The following is a 14,950-nucleotide window of genomic DNA, read 5'->3' on the forward strand; positions in this document are numbered from 1 at the left end:
GCCCTCACAAACGTGGATTATAAAGTTTTCATGAAGATTTTAGCCTGTAGACTACAGTCAGTAATTCAGGATGTAGTCGGTCCCCACCAGACGTGTGGGATCAAGGGACGCTCTATTGTTTCCAATATTCATAAAGCGAGGTGTGTGCTGGAATGTTGTGATTACACAAATAGCTGTGTAGCCATCCTTCAGCTAGATCTTGAGAAGGCATTCGATTGTGTTTCGCACGATATCCTGTTCTGCATACTCGACCATGTGAATTTAGGGTCCATTATTTGTGAGGGAGTGGCCTTGGCGTACCGGAGCTGCACAACAAGATTAATTGTAAATAAGAGTTTGGGGGCCCCCATTAGCCTGCAGCGTTCGGTGCACCAGGGTTGTCCCCTCAGCCCTCTTCTATTCTGCATTTACATTGAAGCGTTGTGTTTGAATATCATGGAAAGTGAAAAAATTCGAGGATTCCAGCTACAGGCAGCAGAAGTTAAGCTGCTGGCTTATGCGGATGATGTCGCGGTGTTCACAGTGAACCGGGAGGGTATAACCGAGGCCGTGGCATGCGTAAAAGAATTCACCAAGATCACCGGTAGTAAAGTGAATTGGTCAAAGTCCCTGGGGCTTTGGCACGGAGAATGGCCAACGAAGCCCGGCAATTTTGCAAACGTGTCCTGGGTGACGACCCCAGTAAAGTACTTAGGCGTTCCACTGGACGGTTATCGCGATAGCGATTCGTACTGGAAAGCACAGACGCAAGCCACGCGTGAAAAGGTGGAAAGGGCGACACCTTTCAATTTTCGCAAGGGCCACAGTGTGCAATCTGTTTTTTATGTCTAGGCTGTGGTACGTGATGCAAGTGTTGCATTGTGCAAGGATGAACGTACAGAGACTGCACCGGAACTTTGCCGTTTTTGTGTGGGCTGCGGACTGGGAACGCTGTAGCCGGACCAATTTGTTTAGGCGGGTGAAGGATGGCGGCCTGAGTCTGGGACACTTATTTCTGCGGCAGATTGTAAGCAGATTTTGTTTTGTGCGCGATGTAAGCGATCCGTTTTTGCGCACTGTGTGCCAATTAAGGCTCGGAAATGCACTGCCGGACTTTGTTGTCACAACCGAAAGGTTCTCGGGACGTATTTTTGGTTACTTTAGAGAGGTTGTCGTGAGTGTTCGATTCCTGTCTGTTCGATTTTCGTATGAATATTTATCTTCTGTTAGCAGGAAGAAGTTGTATAAAGATTTGTGCGATGTAGTTCTTCCACAACCTATGTACAGGGCCTTATACAATGGAGGCCAGGGACGCGACGTACTTAAGCGTGTGAAGGCGATGCAGGTGCCGCCAAGTGCAAAAACTTTTTTCTTTAAATTACATACCGGAACACTACCAGTAAAGGAATTCTTGGAAAGGAAGCAGTTATTTCTACCTTGGGGATCACATTGTTTAATTTGTAAACAACCAGAAACAATAGACCACGTTTTTTTGCACTGTTGGGAGGGGGTATACTTTTGGGACATTTTGCAACGGACTTTAAAAAAGGAATTTCCGCTCGACGCTCATGGTATTCGGTACTTGCCTGTAGAGAGTGAGGATGGGACACCATTCGACCTCATTATGCTAATGGGCCTCCATTGTATTTGGCGCTCCAGAATGGCAGGATATCATTGCGATCCTGATGCACGGCCAGCACGGATCTATTTTCGGGAGTGCATGCATAAGTATATTGAAGTTCAGAAACTTGCTCCTGAAGCTCCCGAGTGGCTCGAAAGAGTCGAGCCTTTGGTGACGCTTAAGGAGTTTTAATATGATGAAGCCACGCACCCCCGGGCGGATAGTGTTGTTAATTATTGCTCATTGCGCTCTGTAAGTGTATTTGTGTACTGTGGTTCTTGCCGAAGTCAGGCAATAAATAAAAAAAAAGGCTAGCAAGAACCTTTTTTCCTTTTTATTATTATTTAATAAACTACTCCTACTACTCAATAAATATGTGCGAACGAAGTGGTCGTATTTGGGAGTACTTTTAGTTCACTGCAACGTCGAGCGATGCTGGCCCATACCCTCTATCCAGGGAGCTGCCACTGCTAAGTCAAAACCAAATTAAATCTGAGGCGGAAGTTTCTGAGTGTGCAACTTCCCCATCCAGGTTTAACAAGTTTGAACTCGACCTACGGCAAACTGCATGCACCTCATTGTTGTCATGTAAACTGACTAAAAACGACTCTGTTGGGTTTAGAAACTTATTTTTGGCAACTGTGTCGGATATAAGTCGCACATTCTTTGCCAGGACCATCTTTGATCTTTTATACTTTGTTTGTACATAACCATCTCTTCAATATATACGGTGGGTTATATGTGACACTGAAATGTTCATTTAGTGTTCAGAAGTTATGCACATAAAGTGGTGTACAATGAAGTGCCATAGCTTCTTCCAAGTGTCTGATAGGGAGGTGTTACCTGAAATGTTTTCATACTCGCGAAGCGCCAAGACAGTGTGTGCAACGTATTATAATTTGACTCATTGCAGCCCTGGGAACATTCACATGAAATGCATCTGCTACAGGAGCCAGAAAACGTCGTCTCGGCCATATGAGGTAGAGCTTACATTACAAGCCTGTGGATCCATTGCGACGTCGAAATGCCAGTGTGCAGCTGGTACAAGTGGTGTTTCCAGCCATACCATGGCAGCTCTCAAAACTCCTGGTCCTTCTCAAGAGCAACGGGTACCAGGAGCCACCCCGAGCTTGTGCCATCAGAAGTTTGTGCCACCAGATTTCGGTCGAAAAAAGAGGTCTGCTTGATTTAGATAGATGGAATGCCACAGTTTCGGTCCTTTGTGTTGTACAGTGGACCACTTTTTTGCTCACAGCGCACAATTTATGTGGGTGAAGCTGTGCCAGGCTGTGCCCTGGACTGCTACGAATGTGGTCGGCCATGTGGATCACCTGCCATGGCAGATGCACCCTTTTTTGTCCTTTTAAATCTTCCATCACAATTATGCAAAATTTTAGAAAAATCCACCTTTCTTGATTTGACAAAGCCGCTGAAGTTCAATAGCACCTTGTCTAACATTTATGATGGCAGTATGTATCGCAACTTTGTTGATGCTAAGAGTCAAGCTGGCCACAGAATCAGCTTTACACTGAATGCAGATGGCAGTCCTGTATTCAAGTCGAGTGGCACATCGATTTGGCCTATCCAACTTATGATTAATGAGCTGCCCCCAACAGAAAGAATGAAAAATTTGGTGTTGGCAGGTGTCTGGTTTGGAAAAGACAAACCCCACATGGGCATCTTTGAGGGCGCCTTTGTGGAGGTCATGAACAAATTATCGCACAAAGGATTTGACCTTAACTATAAAGGCAAAAAACAAAACTTCAAGGCCTTCTGCATTTGCCGTGCTGTTGATTCTGTGGCCAGAGCCCCCATGCAGGGTGTAACTGAGTGTAATGGACACCATGGCTGCAATTGGTGTCTACAGAAAGGAAAGAGGGTTGGGAGAGCAACAAAATACCCAGTTGAAGATAAAAACGGTGCCGAGAGGGGTGGGGAGCAGATAGTGTCAGATATGGAAAGGGCAATGATAGAGGGGGGACCTGTTAATGGTGTAAAATCTTTCTCCTCACTCATCAACATGCAACAGTTTAATATAGTCTGGAGCTTTGTTCCAGACTATATGCACTGCGTGCTGTTGGGAGCGAGGCGGCAGTTTCTGGACTTGTGGGGTTCTCTATTCTATTTGGGTCGCTCTCAGGCTGCAATTGACAAATGCCTAATGACCACTGCACCTCCCAGAGATGCGAAATACACCTAGACCTACCAAGGAGAGAAGATGGTGGAAGGCGAAGGAGTATGAAAATTGGTTGCTGTTCTACAGTGTGCCTGTGCTGGAAGGCATTTTGAACAGTCAGTACTTGTAGCACTGGGCATGTCTGGTGGAGGCTGCACACATTATGCTGGAACCCAAGGTGTCATTTCCTGGCCTTACTATCGCAGAGAGCCTTCTTTTGGACTTCTATGTCCATGCTCAGATCCTCTATGGAAAAGAGTGCATCAACTTCTTCATATTGGAAAGAGTGCGACACTGGGGTCCATTGTGGGCTCATTCTGCATTTCCTTTCCATTTCCTTTCCTTTTAAGCATTTGAGGCGGGAAACGGAACCTTGAAGGAGGCTGTGAAGGCTGTGAAGGTATGCAGATTGAGGGAGTGGAAAGTGCATTAAAATTACTACTCATCAAGGTGCCATCCAGTACTATGCTTCACTAGACAGAGCGCCAACCCAGAAAAGTGCGCCCATCTCTGGGGGGTTGCACTTCTTTGGTCGAGGTAGGTCATATATCCCTTCAAGCAGCATAACAAACAAGGAGCTTGTGGCAAAAGACAGTATTGAGTATCCTCGTTTGTGCCACAGTGGCCGTATATTTACTGGTGAAGGCTATGCCAGGAATAAAAAAACAAATAACTGAGTGGTACAGCTGTCAGGTGGCACTTTCGCAATGACTGTGCACGTTGTCAGCAGTAGTCAGACATTTGCAGTTGTGCAGCCACTGAAATGCAGGGTGTTGAAGTATAGCACTGTTGAGATGAGGCAGTTGTTTAAAGTTGTTTCATTCTCCAAGAAACGTGAAATTGTGCCATTTTCTTCAGTCAACAATATTTGCGTCTTCGCGAACATAGGAAATGTATTTATTTCTCCTGTTCCTTGTTCTACGCCCTTTAGACGATTAACTTTTGCTTAGGTTTCGCCTGAAACTGTACCCGGGCTTATGACAAGGCCATAGTGTAATGCTCAGGATTTCACACAGAAGGGCACCTGCCTATAGAAACTTAGTTGATAAGGAAGGGGGCATATGCTGCAGCCGGAGGGGGAGGGGGTTTGTGATGATGTTGCTAATGGTAGTGGGTTCTCTGCCCCCCCTGTGAAAAGTGCGAGGGATGAGTTGGTGGATGAACTCGGTAGACTGACACCTAAACAATGCCCACAGGCATTTAACGCTCCTGAACTCTGGAACATAGCGAAAATGTACCTAGACAATGTCAACATAGAAATGCAACTCAACAACTACGTCCGAGAATATTTCTTTAAAGACAAGCCACCCCCATCTCGGGTTACGGCTAGAAACCTACAACATCCCAAACCGATGGGACGCCGCAAGAGGAGGAGAAGAGAGTACGCAAAGATGCAATCGCTATTCAAGACGAACCAGAGTGCATGCATAAGAAGTATCCTAGATGGTGAAATGGTCACCAAGGTGACAGATCCTGCCTCTTTCCTGGCTTCCTGGGCAGAGATCATGAAAAGGCCAAGCCGGGTGTCGCCTCTACGTGTTGACAACTTCCGTCCTGACCCTGAGAAGACTCCACTGCGCCCGGTCTCATCGAGGGAACTGAAAAAGTGTCTACCGCCTCTCAGCACTGCTGCAGGGCCAGATGGCGTCAGTCCTGGAGATCTACGGGCCGTCCCGACATCGGTAATCAAGGTTCTTCTCACCTTATTCATGCTCCACTGTCGGCTACCTGTCTGCCTCTCTGGAGCTTGTACAATCTTCATCCCAAAGAGAAATGATGTGCCCGAACTGGGCGACTTTAGACCCATCACAGTATCCTCTGTGCTAGTCCGACTCTTCCATAAAATCCTGGCTACCACAGACCTAGATTTTAGACAGCGTGCCTTTCTGCCCGTAGACGGGTGCGCTGAAAATGTTTTTTCTCTGCCTGGAGTCCGCTACGGAGACGAAGATATCGAAACTTGCACATAGCCACACTGGATGCGGCAAAGGCCTTCGAGAGCATCACTCTAGATGCTATTCTGGAAGGCCTTCGACGAAAGGTGATCGCCGACGACTTCATCTAGTGTGTAGAGAACTTCTACAGATCAATACAGTCCTCAACTTTGGTGAAAAAACCTGTACAGTTCGTCCTTCTTGGGGTGTGAAGCAGGGTGACCCCCCACCTCCACTCCTCTTCAAGTTGGTCCTTGACTACTGGCTGCGGAATTGTTCCGGGGGGGTCGCCTTTAGGAGTGGAGAGCTGAAGGTCAGCGCCATGGCTTTTGCGGATGACCTCGTGTTGTTCGCTACTTCTCAGCATGGTCTTCAAGCACAGTTGCACAGTTTGGAAACGTATCTTGCGGATCGGGGGTTGCGTTTCAACCCAAAAAAGTGCCTGGCTGTGTCGGTGGTTGCAGATGCCAAGAACAAGATAACTAAGATCTAAGATCTAAGAGAGAAAGCAGCACCAACAGCACACTGAAGAGGGACGCTCCAAACAAGGAAGAAGATCGCACGTCAACATCAACACCGTACCTGAAGAGGGAAACCTCCAAGAGAAGAACCTGGGCAACATCACACCACAAGGAGGGAAACTCCAGAAGAAAGCTGTGGCAACATCACAACAGGAAGAAAACTCCTAAGAGGAAGAAACCCTGTTATCGTAACACCAGAAACTCCAGCCAGAAGAAGGAAGACAAGCCAACAACACGCCAGAAGGAAGAAAGCTCCAAAGAAGGAAGCTGCATCAACACCCCATCAGAGGAAGAAAACCCAACTAAGGAAGAAGCCTGCGTCAACATCACAACAACAGGAAGAGAACTCCCAAGAAGAAAAACCTACGTAAACATCACACCAGAAAGGAAACTCCAACCAAGAAAACGAAACTAGGTCAGCATTGTACCAGAGGGAAAGAACTCCAGAGAAAGCAGCGCCAACAGCGCACTGAAGAGGGACGCTCCAAACAAGGTAGAAGATCGCTACGTCAACATCAACACCATACCGAAGAGCGAAACCTCCAAAGAGAAGAACCTGTCAACATCACACCAGAAGGAGGAAAACTCCAGAAGGAAGCTACACTAACATCCCACGAGAGGAAAGAAAACCCCAGACGAAAAAGCCGTGGTAACACTGCACCGAAAAAAGAAGATACTGCAAAGAAGAGGAGGCAGTCAACTTCTACCAGGAAGAAGAAAACTCCAATCAAAGAAGAAGGAAGATGTCCAACAGCACATCAGAAGAAGGAAAATTTGAAGACAGCGTTAAGGAAAAAAAAAAAAACTTTTTTGGATCAATAAACGCCGCTGTGTCAGGCTGTCCCCTTGGCTGTGGGGACGCTGATGGTAGATCAAACTTTTTTTTTCTTTCCTCTTTTCTAATCCTTTCAATACTTTCTTCCGGTACTGGTCCGTTTTAATTTATTTCTCCCATTTCCATTTCTTCCTTTCCCTCTACCCGTGGTACTTGTGTGGAGCGGGGAGTCCTCCCTAAAGGACTCATCTACCATCTGCGCTTTATACAGTAGGAATCCGTTCCTTCTATTTCCTGTGTGTCACAAGTGGCGAAATTGCATTCGGCCAACGCCAATTGAAATAGTTGCACGAGCCATGGTGCTGAATGTGCACCAGTTCAATGGAGAACACGGGTGTGCTTGGTGCACACAAAAAGGAGAAGATGTCCGCAAAGAGGAAGGCCACATCAGATCATACCCTGTCAAGCCACTGAAGGGAACAATGAGGACGGACAGTTCGATAAGACTGCACGCTAGTAAAGCAGATAGAAAAGGGCTATCAGTAAAGGGTATCAAGGGGAGCACCATCCTCATGATGCTCTCTCACTTCAAATTTCCTTTTAGTTTTGTGGTTGACTACATCCATGCAGTGTGCTCGGGCTTTGCAAAAACCACTGTATGTATGTGGTTAGAGCACAAAGCATCATTTCCCTACAGACTGGGGGCCCGCATAGGAGAACTAGACAGGCGTCTAAAAAGGCTGCAGCCTGTAAGCGAAATGTCGCGCTTACCCAGATCGCTGACCCTCAGCAGGTATTGGAAGTCGTCTGAGTGGCGCAATTGGCTTCGCTACTTCTCGCCAGTTGTTCTGTATGGTATCCTTCCATCAGTGTAATTCAAAAACGGGCTCAAGTTAGTTTACTGTGGATAAATTTGTGTGTTATGACTGATAAAAGTGAGGTGGCTGCTGTAAACTAGCATGTATTTATTTTTTTTTACTGCAGTTTTACACAGGAGACACAGACAGAAGTGACAAGCACGTCGAGCAAGAATTTCACGGTGTTCATGTGCCTCATCAATGCATCAGGGGCATCAACCCAAGTGACACATCCTGAGACAATCGACAGCAGTGTGCAACACAAGCAAGAGGTCTGTAAGCAGGCACAGTGGCTCTGACTACAGAACCAGCTTCTCCTCTGGCTATGACAGTGTCGCTAAATCCACAAACGCATTGCAAGACCTATGTAATATAAGCAAAATAGTGTTTGCAATGCTTCTGAGCACACTTCCACCTTCGTCAGAGCAAAAATGTGATGTCACTGCTGAAAATAGGCTTCTTTTATTTCTTACGAAATAAAAGCTTGGAATCAGCTGCTCATCACTCGCTATTCTTCTCGCTGTAAGCGAAACGTCAGCATCACGGAACTTCAAGAGTGTTCTAAACACAGTCGCTGTGGCAACCAAACAATGGATTTTTTGCCGCCCATCAAGAGTGATTGAGGCCACGATGCCTGACAGTTTTAAGATGCATTATCCTGGATGTACTATGATTATTGATTGCACTGAAATACATACAGAGCAGCCGCCAACTGTTTAACAAAAACGAGTCTTGTACTCGAATTACAAAGGGTCATATATACTGTAGTTTTTAGTGGCTATAACACCAGGAGGGATGATCTGCTTTTGTTCAAAAGCCTATGGTGCTAGACTGCCCGATGCCCACATTACAGTTGATTCTGGGTTCCTAGACCTTGTTCAACCAGGGGGATACCATTCTTGCCGATAAGGAATTCCCAGGCATCCAACCAGCTCTAGGAAACCAGAATGCTGTCCTAGTTATGCCTCAATTTCTCCATGCCTCTCTCTCAGATTTCACCAGAGGAGGCTTGGGACACATACAATATCGTGCAAGTGTGGATACATGTTGAACGAATGATTCAGAGGATCTAACTCTATAACGCCTTGAACAAGGTACCATCCAAACTTATCACATGTATGACTGATGTCTTTCATGTCTGCTGTGTGCTAGCTAACCTGCAGCTCCCAATAATAATCGCAAAGAACAGCCACAGTCATCTGCCATATCCGCATCATGAGCTATTCACTGGCCTCGCTCAGGGTTACATGAAACAAAACTAACAATAGTTAGGGGGAGCCTCAGTCCGCTATCCAATGTTTCAACAAGAGTACTTGTCTTGATCTGGACTCACTGGGGTTGCAAAGGTTTGGTTTATTGGGGTTTAACCCTGCAGTAGGTAGCAACAATGCTGCGACCATGATTTTGCATTCAGCAAATACTACACATTAACTAGCAAGATAATAAAAACATAAAATTCATTGTTTCTTATTATTTTTGTTATTAAAAAATGACTAAGTTTTTAAGAAATACGTTATAAAACACTTGCTTTCCTTAAACCGCACTTACTACTTCAGCGCTCTTCGCGTTTTACAGCAGTTGGCTTACTTCACTATATATTTCATGACCGCGGATGTGTTTTGTTGACATTTCTGCGTGGGCAATATGGGTGATCACATTGTGGTGAAGTGGGTGACGGCTCAGAAATGGGATGTGTACCCCATTAGACGCATTCAATGTGTACATCTCCAAACAAAATTGGTCGATGACCGCAAGCACTGGCGCAAAATTCAGTATACTCCCGTGGAGGTTGAATGGGAGGACGCATCATACGCACCAGCGTATATTCTTGGAGTGGGTAAGTAGTCAAACGCTCCCTGGTTCCTTTTCATTTTCTCGTTTGCATAGCGTTTATTTGTAAATTTAGACACCTTCCTTTGCTACTTGCGGTGAGGTTTTTGTGTTGTGAAGTGCTTTGCATGCCCGCGATCATTATACGACCGCAGTCGGTAAACCAGGAGGTCATAGCAATGCACGTGGTGCTGGAGGCGGTCCTGTTGACTTGACAGTTGATACTGGCAGTGCAAAATAATATGCTTAATGAAAACGATTCAAGGAAACAAGGAATCGATGATATGTGGCTGCTGCACTGCTACCGAATGCTTCCACGGCAAAGGGCATTTTTGGACTGCGGCTTCCAAGGACCTTTGTTTTGACAACGAACTTCATGCGCTAACAGTTCCATAAGTTGCATGGCATTGTGATTGCAAGTATTTTGTTTGAATCTTGTTTGCGTCTTCTGTTAAAAACTGCATAACAATGCAGCACTGAACTTTCGTAGTAGCCACTGTGGTTATGTGCTTCTTTGGCTCTGCAGCATTAAAACCCAGTACTCGCCACATCGTGGCCACATTACAGGCGTTGCCATTTCCTAATAAATGTCAGTATGACCACAGAATGGACATCTGTCAATGGAGCCTACACTGCATGTTGCACAAACAGGTTATCAACAGCTAATGTAAGAAACGCCACAATACAGTAGAACATTCCCGCATGATACGTCGCAACCTGGCACGCCGAACCCGGCCGGGCAACGCACGCCAACCGCCATTTTGATGAGTCTTGGCAAGGCTTGGCTACGAGACCATGGCCTCCGAGATCACCCCCTTGCACGCGCGTGGGTAATCTCTGAGGCCATAAAAAGCCGCACTCGAGTTGGAGAGATCGCCACTAAATGGCCACTGCCTCGTCAGCCGAAGCGAGTAAAATCCGCGGGCCCGCGGCAATCTAGTCTTCCTTGTTTGTGCGGTTCAACCCATCCGAGTAGTCCGTGTCCTCCCGTCAACACCTACGCTGCCTACGCCTCGTCGGGCCTCGCTAACACCGCGAGCGATTTGTCGTCCTTTGATGGCGCCGCGCAAGGCGCTTTCCCTCGAGGAAAAGCTGGATGTTCTCAACGCAGTCGACAGGCAGCCAGCGCGGAAAAGAGTCGACATCGCCAAGGATCTTGGTCTGCCACCCTCGACGCTTAACAGCATCGTCTTGAAGCGTGCCGAGATACAAGGAAATGCCGCCTCGACGAGTCGCTTCTTATTTGGTTTAAACAAGCTCGCGCTGCCGGTGTTAACTTAGACGGCAGCATTTTGCGCAAGAATGCGATTGAAATAGCCGACCGACTGGGCATCAGTGACTTTGCGGCGTCAAATGGCTGGATCGACCGTTTCCGGAAGAGGCACGGCATCGCTTATAAGACTGTATCCGGGCAAGCAGCAAGTGTAAACTTGGAAACAGTCGACGATTGGAAGGCCACACTATCTGCCATAATTTACAATGTCGACGAAACGGGTCTTTTCTTTCGGGTGCAGCCATCCAAGTCATTAAGCCTGGATGGGCTCCCAGTGCAGGAGTGTTGTCCTTTTTCTGGACAATTGTGCTGCCCACCCGAGAGACCCATCGTTTCTTCGTAATGTTAAGCTTGTTTTTTTTCCTGCAAACACTACAAGCCACTTGCAGCCGTTGGATGCCGGCGTTATAAATAACTTGAAGCACTCGCACAGGAAGTCCATCGTGAAGCGCTTGGCGCGTATTGATCGCGGACAGCAGCCTACGATCATTTCTATATTGGACGCTATGCACTACGTCGCTTCAGCGTGGACTGCAGTGAGTGCGTCAACTGCACAGCACTGCTTCGCGCGGTGCGGCTTTCGCATGGACGGCGAAGAGGGAAACTGCCACGGAAGCTGAAGAGACAGAAGCAGCCTCTTATGATCAAGAGCTGAGTGAAGCTTTGAATGCGCTGGGTGCCACGGGAGTCACATATGACGACTACGTCGCCGTGGATGCTGCTGTCGTGACGTCCGAGTGTCAGAGTATCGCTGAGATCGTTGCGAACTCGGTCGCGAGTGAAGCCTCAGACTGTGATGACGACGAGGAGCACGAGCCGCAGGATTCCGGGGAGTTGGCGGACCCGAGCTTTGGAGAAGCCGTCGCGGCTCTGGACCTCCTCCGCAGGTACGTCGCACCGCAAAGCGACGCTGAGAGCAATGCGGCTTTCCAGGCCATCGAGAAACGCGTGTTTTCAAGCGAGCGGAAAAAACGGCAATCGACCATTCTCGATTTCTTTAAGACCTAAGCTCACTTGATGTGGAAATAAATTGTTTCAAGGCAAAGCTGCACTGTTTTCATAAATTTTCGGACCTTCCCTCACTGTTGCGTTTTCCCGGCTGTTACGTTTTTTTTTCGTGGTCCGGTGAAAAACGTATGAACGGGGTTCCACTGTATATGGCAGACTAACTGCAGGTTTATTTGGTATTTATATTCCAGGCTCTACAATTGACATGGAAAAAAAGAGGACAGCTCTGGCTGCTGAATGTCCATTGGAGACCGAAGAGATGGCAGAAAAAAGAAAGGTAATGTGCAATGCATGAATAATTTGCACAGATGTACAGGGCCAGGAAAAATTGCAGGAATATGCTGACACCCGTAACCATGGCAGCATAAAAGATAGATGACAAGGATGTTCATAGTTAAGATCGGTTGCGATTTCAATAGATTCCAAGAGAACGCAAGCGTAAGAGCAGAGCGGCAAAGTTAGGTATGCAGAGAAGATTAGTTTCTGAAGTTTACTGCAGTGAACTGGCTACAGCTGGCACAGGACAGGTTCACTAGAGCCATCAGGTTCACTCAGGCCAAACTCAAAAAGAGAAGATCACCGGAAGCTATCACAGGGCCATCAAAGGCTGGTTTCCTGTTGCCTGGCATGGCGGAGGGTCTTAGAGTAAGTTTAAAAGCCACGTTGGCGCTCCCGGCCTACCTCAACCAAAAAATTGGCTACAAGTACCTTCCAACTTCAGGACTTAGCCAAGATCCAATTGAAAAGCTTTTTCGCATAATATGCAAATTTTCTGGCTGCAACGAACACCCAACATTGACCCAGTTTCCAACAGCAGTGAACTGCCTTAGCTTTTATAATTTGGTAAAAGCTCAAAGTACTGGTGCAGGCAGAACATTTGAGGTGCTAGTTGGGACAGCTGAGCTAGCACCCGATCATATAAACCCACAGCAGACAAGCGATGCCAAACTGGTTTTTTTGCCCAGCAGGGTATGTTGCACAAAAAAAGATCCTCACAACGAAATGTGCAGATTGTTTCGATGCTCTCACATCAGAGAACGCAGTCAAGGACCTTTCATCAGTTACAACATTCTGTGATCAAGGCGGGCTGCTATATATCCTACACGAGAACTCTCTACTTTTGCTGAAGCGCTGGCGGATTCTTTTAAAATTTGGTTTAGCTGGAACAAGCTGCATAAAGACAGCATCGCAGAGATTATGCAGCAAATCACACGTTACCTGCATTGCCAATAAGGAAACACTTACAAGCAGCACTGTAGTTTTTTTGTTGTCATGACACAGCTTCACTTTTTCACAAAGTCTCTCAACAAAGACCGCACTTCGACCACGGGGTAGAAAAAGCATCAAAAACTTAGGAGGACAACTTGAGGACCATGTGCAAAACTGCTTTCCACTGTGTGTAGTTTACTTTTGCCGAGAGTACATTTTGTATGTTTTGACCTGTGTGAGTAAAAGAATGTGAAATTACCAAAAATTCTGTTGTGATCGTGAATTCTTATTCACAGTGTAAAAGTGATATATAAGGACATTAAAGTGGAGAGCTTATGTTTTCGGCTCTCATCTGCATGAAGCCATTAGAAACAATTTAGATGAGTCAAGCACACTGCTTATTCTACAATGAAATATAATTATCAGCACTCACAGAACTTCGAGTAATGGTATAATGATAGAGTGCAGCGAGTGCAGGTGCAGCCGTGACACTAGCACACGACAGCTACGTCAATAACGAAGACGTAAGTGTAGGCCTGAAACCTGTAGCGCATGTAGGCCTAGAAGCTCTGTCAGCTCTGTGTTTACATTCGTGATGTGCGCGGTGTTATCGCAAGTACTGCTTGTCAGAATGCGGCCGTGATGGCACTCCGAAGCTGCCATAGCACTGCTAGAGTCTGACAGCGACGACGGTTTGGACTTCGACGACCCTCACAGTGACTCGGACAAGGAGTTCGACGACATCTGCATTTTGGTCGCCTGCACGTTGGTTCGTGAAGATGCAATCGTGGGCCTGGGTACGATTGCATTACCATGAGTACGAGTTTAAGAGGCTGTTCAGGCTATCCAGAGAGACGTTTGACTGGTGTAGTGGCAAATTCAGGTTTCCGGCCATCAACAAATATCAGCCACCGTGGTACCGCTGCCTCCAGTGTTGTCGGTCGTCTATTACCTGCGGTAGCGTCGTCTTGGTCTGTGTCATCGGAAATTGCTGCCGTCCTTTTTTAACTGCCGTCTTCCCTTGAGGGCACCTTGCTGCGCACGGACGGAGGCTTAGACCTCGGGAGACCCCCGTCAGCAGCTCACCCTTTGCTGTCCACTTTCGTGGATGCCGTTTCGCTCAACACGAAATCAAGAGCATGGGAGCGCTCATGCATGGTCTACAACTTCGAGAAGTCAAGTGGGAAAAGCTGTGGGACAATTTGAAACAAAAGCTTAAAAAGGAGAAGGAGAGGCAAACAAGTGTTTATGAACCCACATATATACTGATATATCCAGCATAATACAAATCTTATTGTTCACGTCCTCGCTGAGTTTTGAAAATGTTGCACAAGCTCCTCTGGCAACAAGTACTTGCCGCGTGCACCATGTGCGGTCGGAAGTCGTGGTGCCATGCCCAGCAAAGCATACTTTACCGAAGAGGAGAAAGACCTCCTTATCAAGATTGTAAGGAAATATCAAAATATAGTGGAATGCAAGAAGACTGATGCCGTTTCGCTCAACACGAAATCAAGAGCATGCTTCGAGAAGTCAAGTGGGAAAAGCTGTGGGACAATTTGAAACAAAAGCTTAAAAAGGAGAAGGCGAGGCAAACAAGAGAAGTGATGGCGACGGGTAAGTTCCTCTTTCTTCTTTAAGTGATGTTACAAATTTTAAAGCGTAGCATATTTTAGGTGGGGGTCCACCATCGAAGCCTTTGGACCCTAGGCTCGCAGAAAGATTTTCTGCCACATATCGTGGTGAGGGTGCCCAACCCGTTGAAGCTGC

General features: G+C 46.8%; 1 protein-coding gene and 2 pseudogenes across 4 annotated transcripts in view; 2 read left to right on the forward strand and 1 right to left on the reverse strand.

Moving 5' to 3' along the window:
- The window catches only part of LOC149366605 (PMS1 protein homolog 1-like), a 94,874-nt gene that overhangs the window by 34,955 nt on the left and 44,969 nt on the right, over positions 1–14,950 (reverse strand). The window lies entirely within an intron of this gene.
- LOC149366607 (uncharacterized) lies at positions 3,072–6,203 on the forward strand (annotated as a pseudogene).
- Positions 7,363–9,082, forward strand: LOC149366608 (uncharacterized; annotated as a pseudogene).

The sequence above is a fragment of the Amblyomma mixtum genome, chromosome 1, assembly GCF_055824585.1.
Source record: "Amblyomma mixtum isolate Tamu chromosome 1, ASM5582458v1, whole genome shotgun sequence".
Lineage (NCBI taxonomy): Eukaryota > Metazoa > Arthropoda > Arachnida > Ixodida > Ixodidae > Amblyomma > Amblyomma mixtum.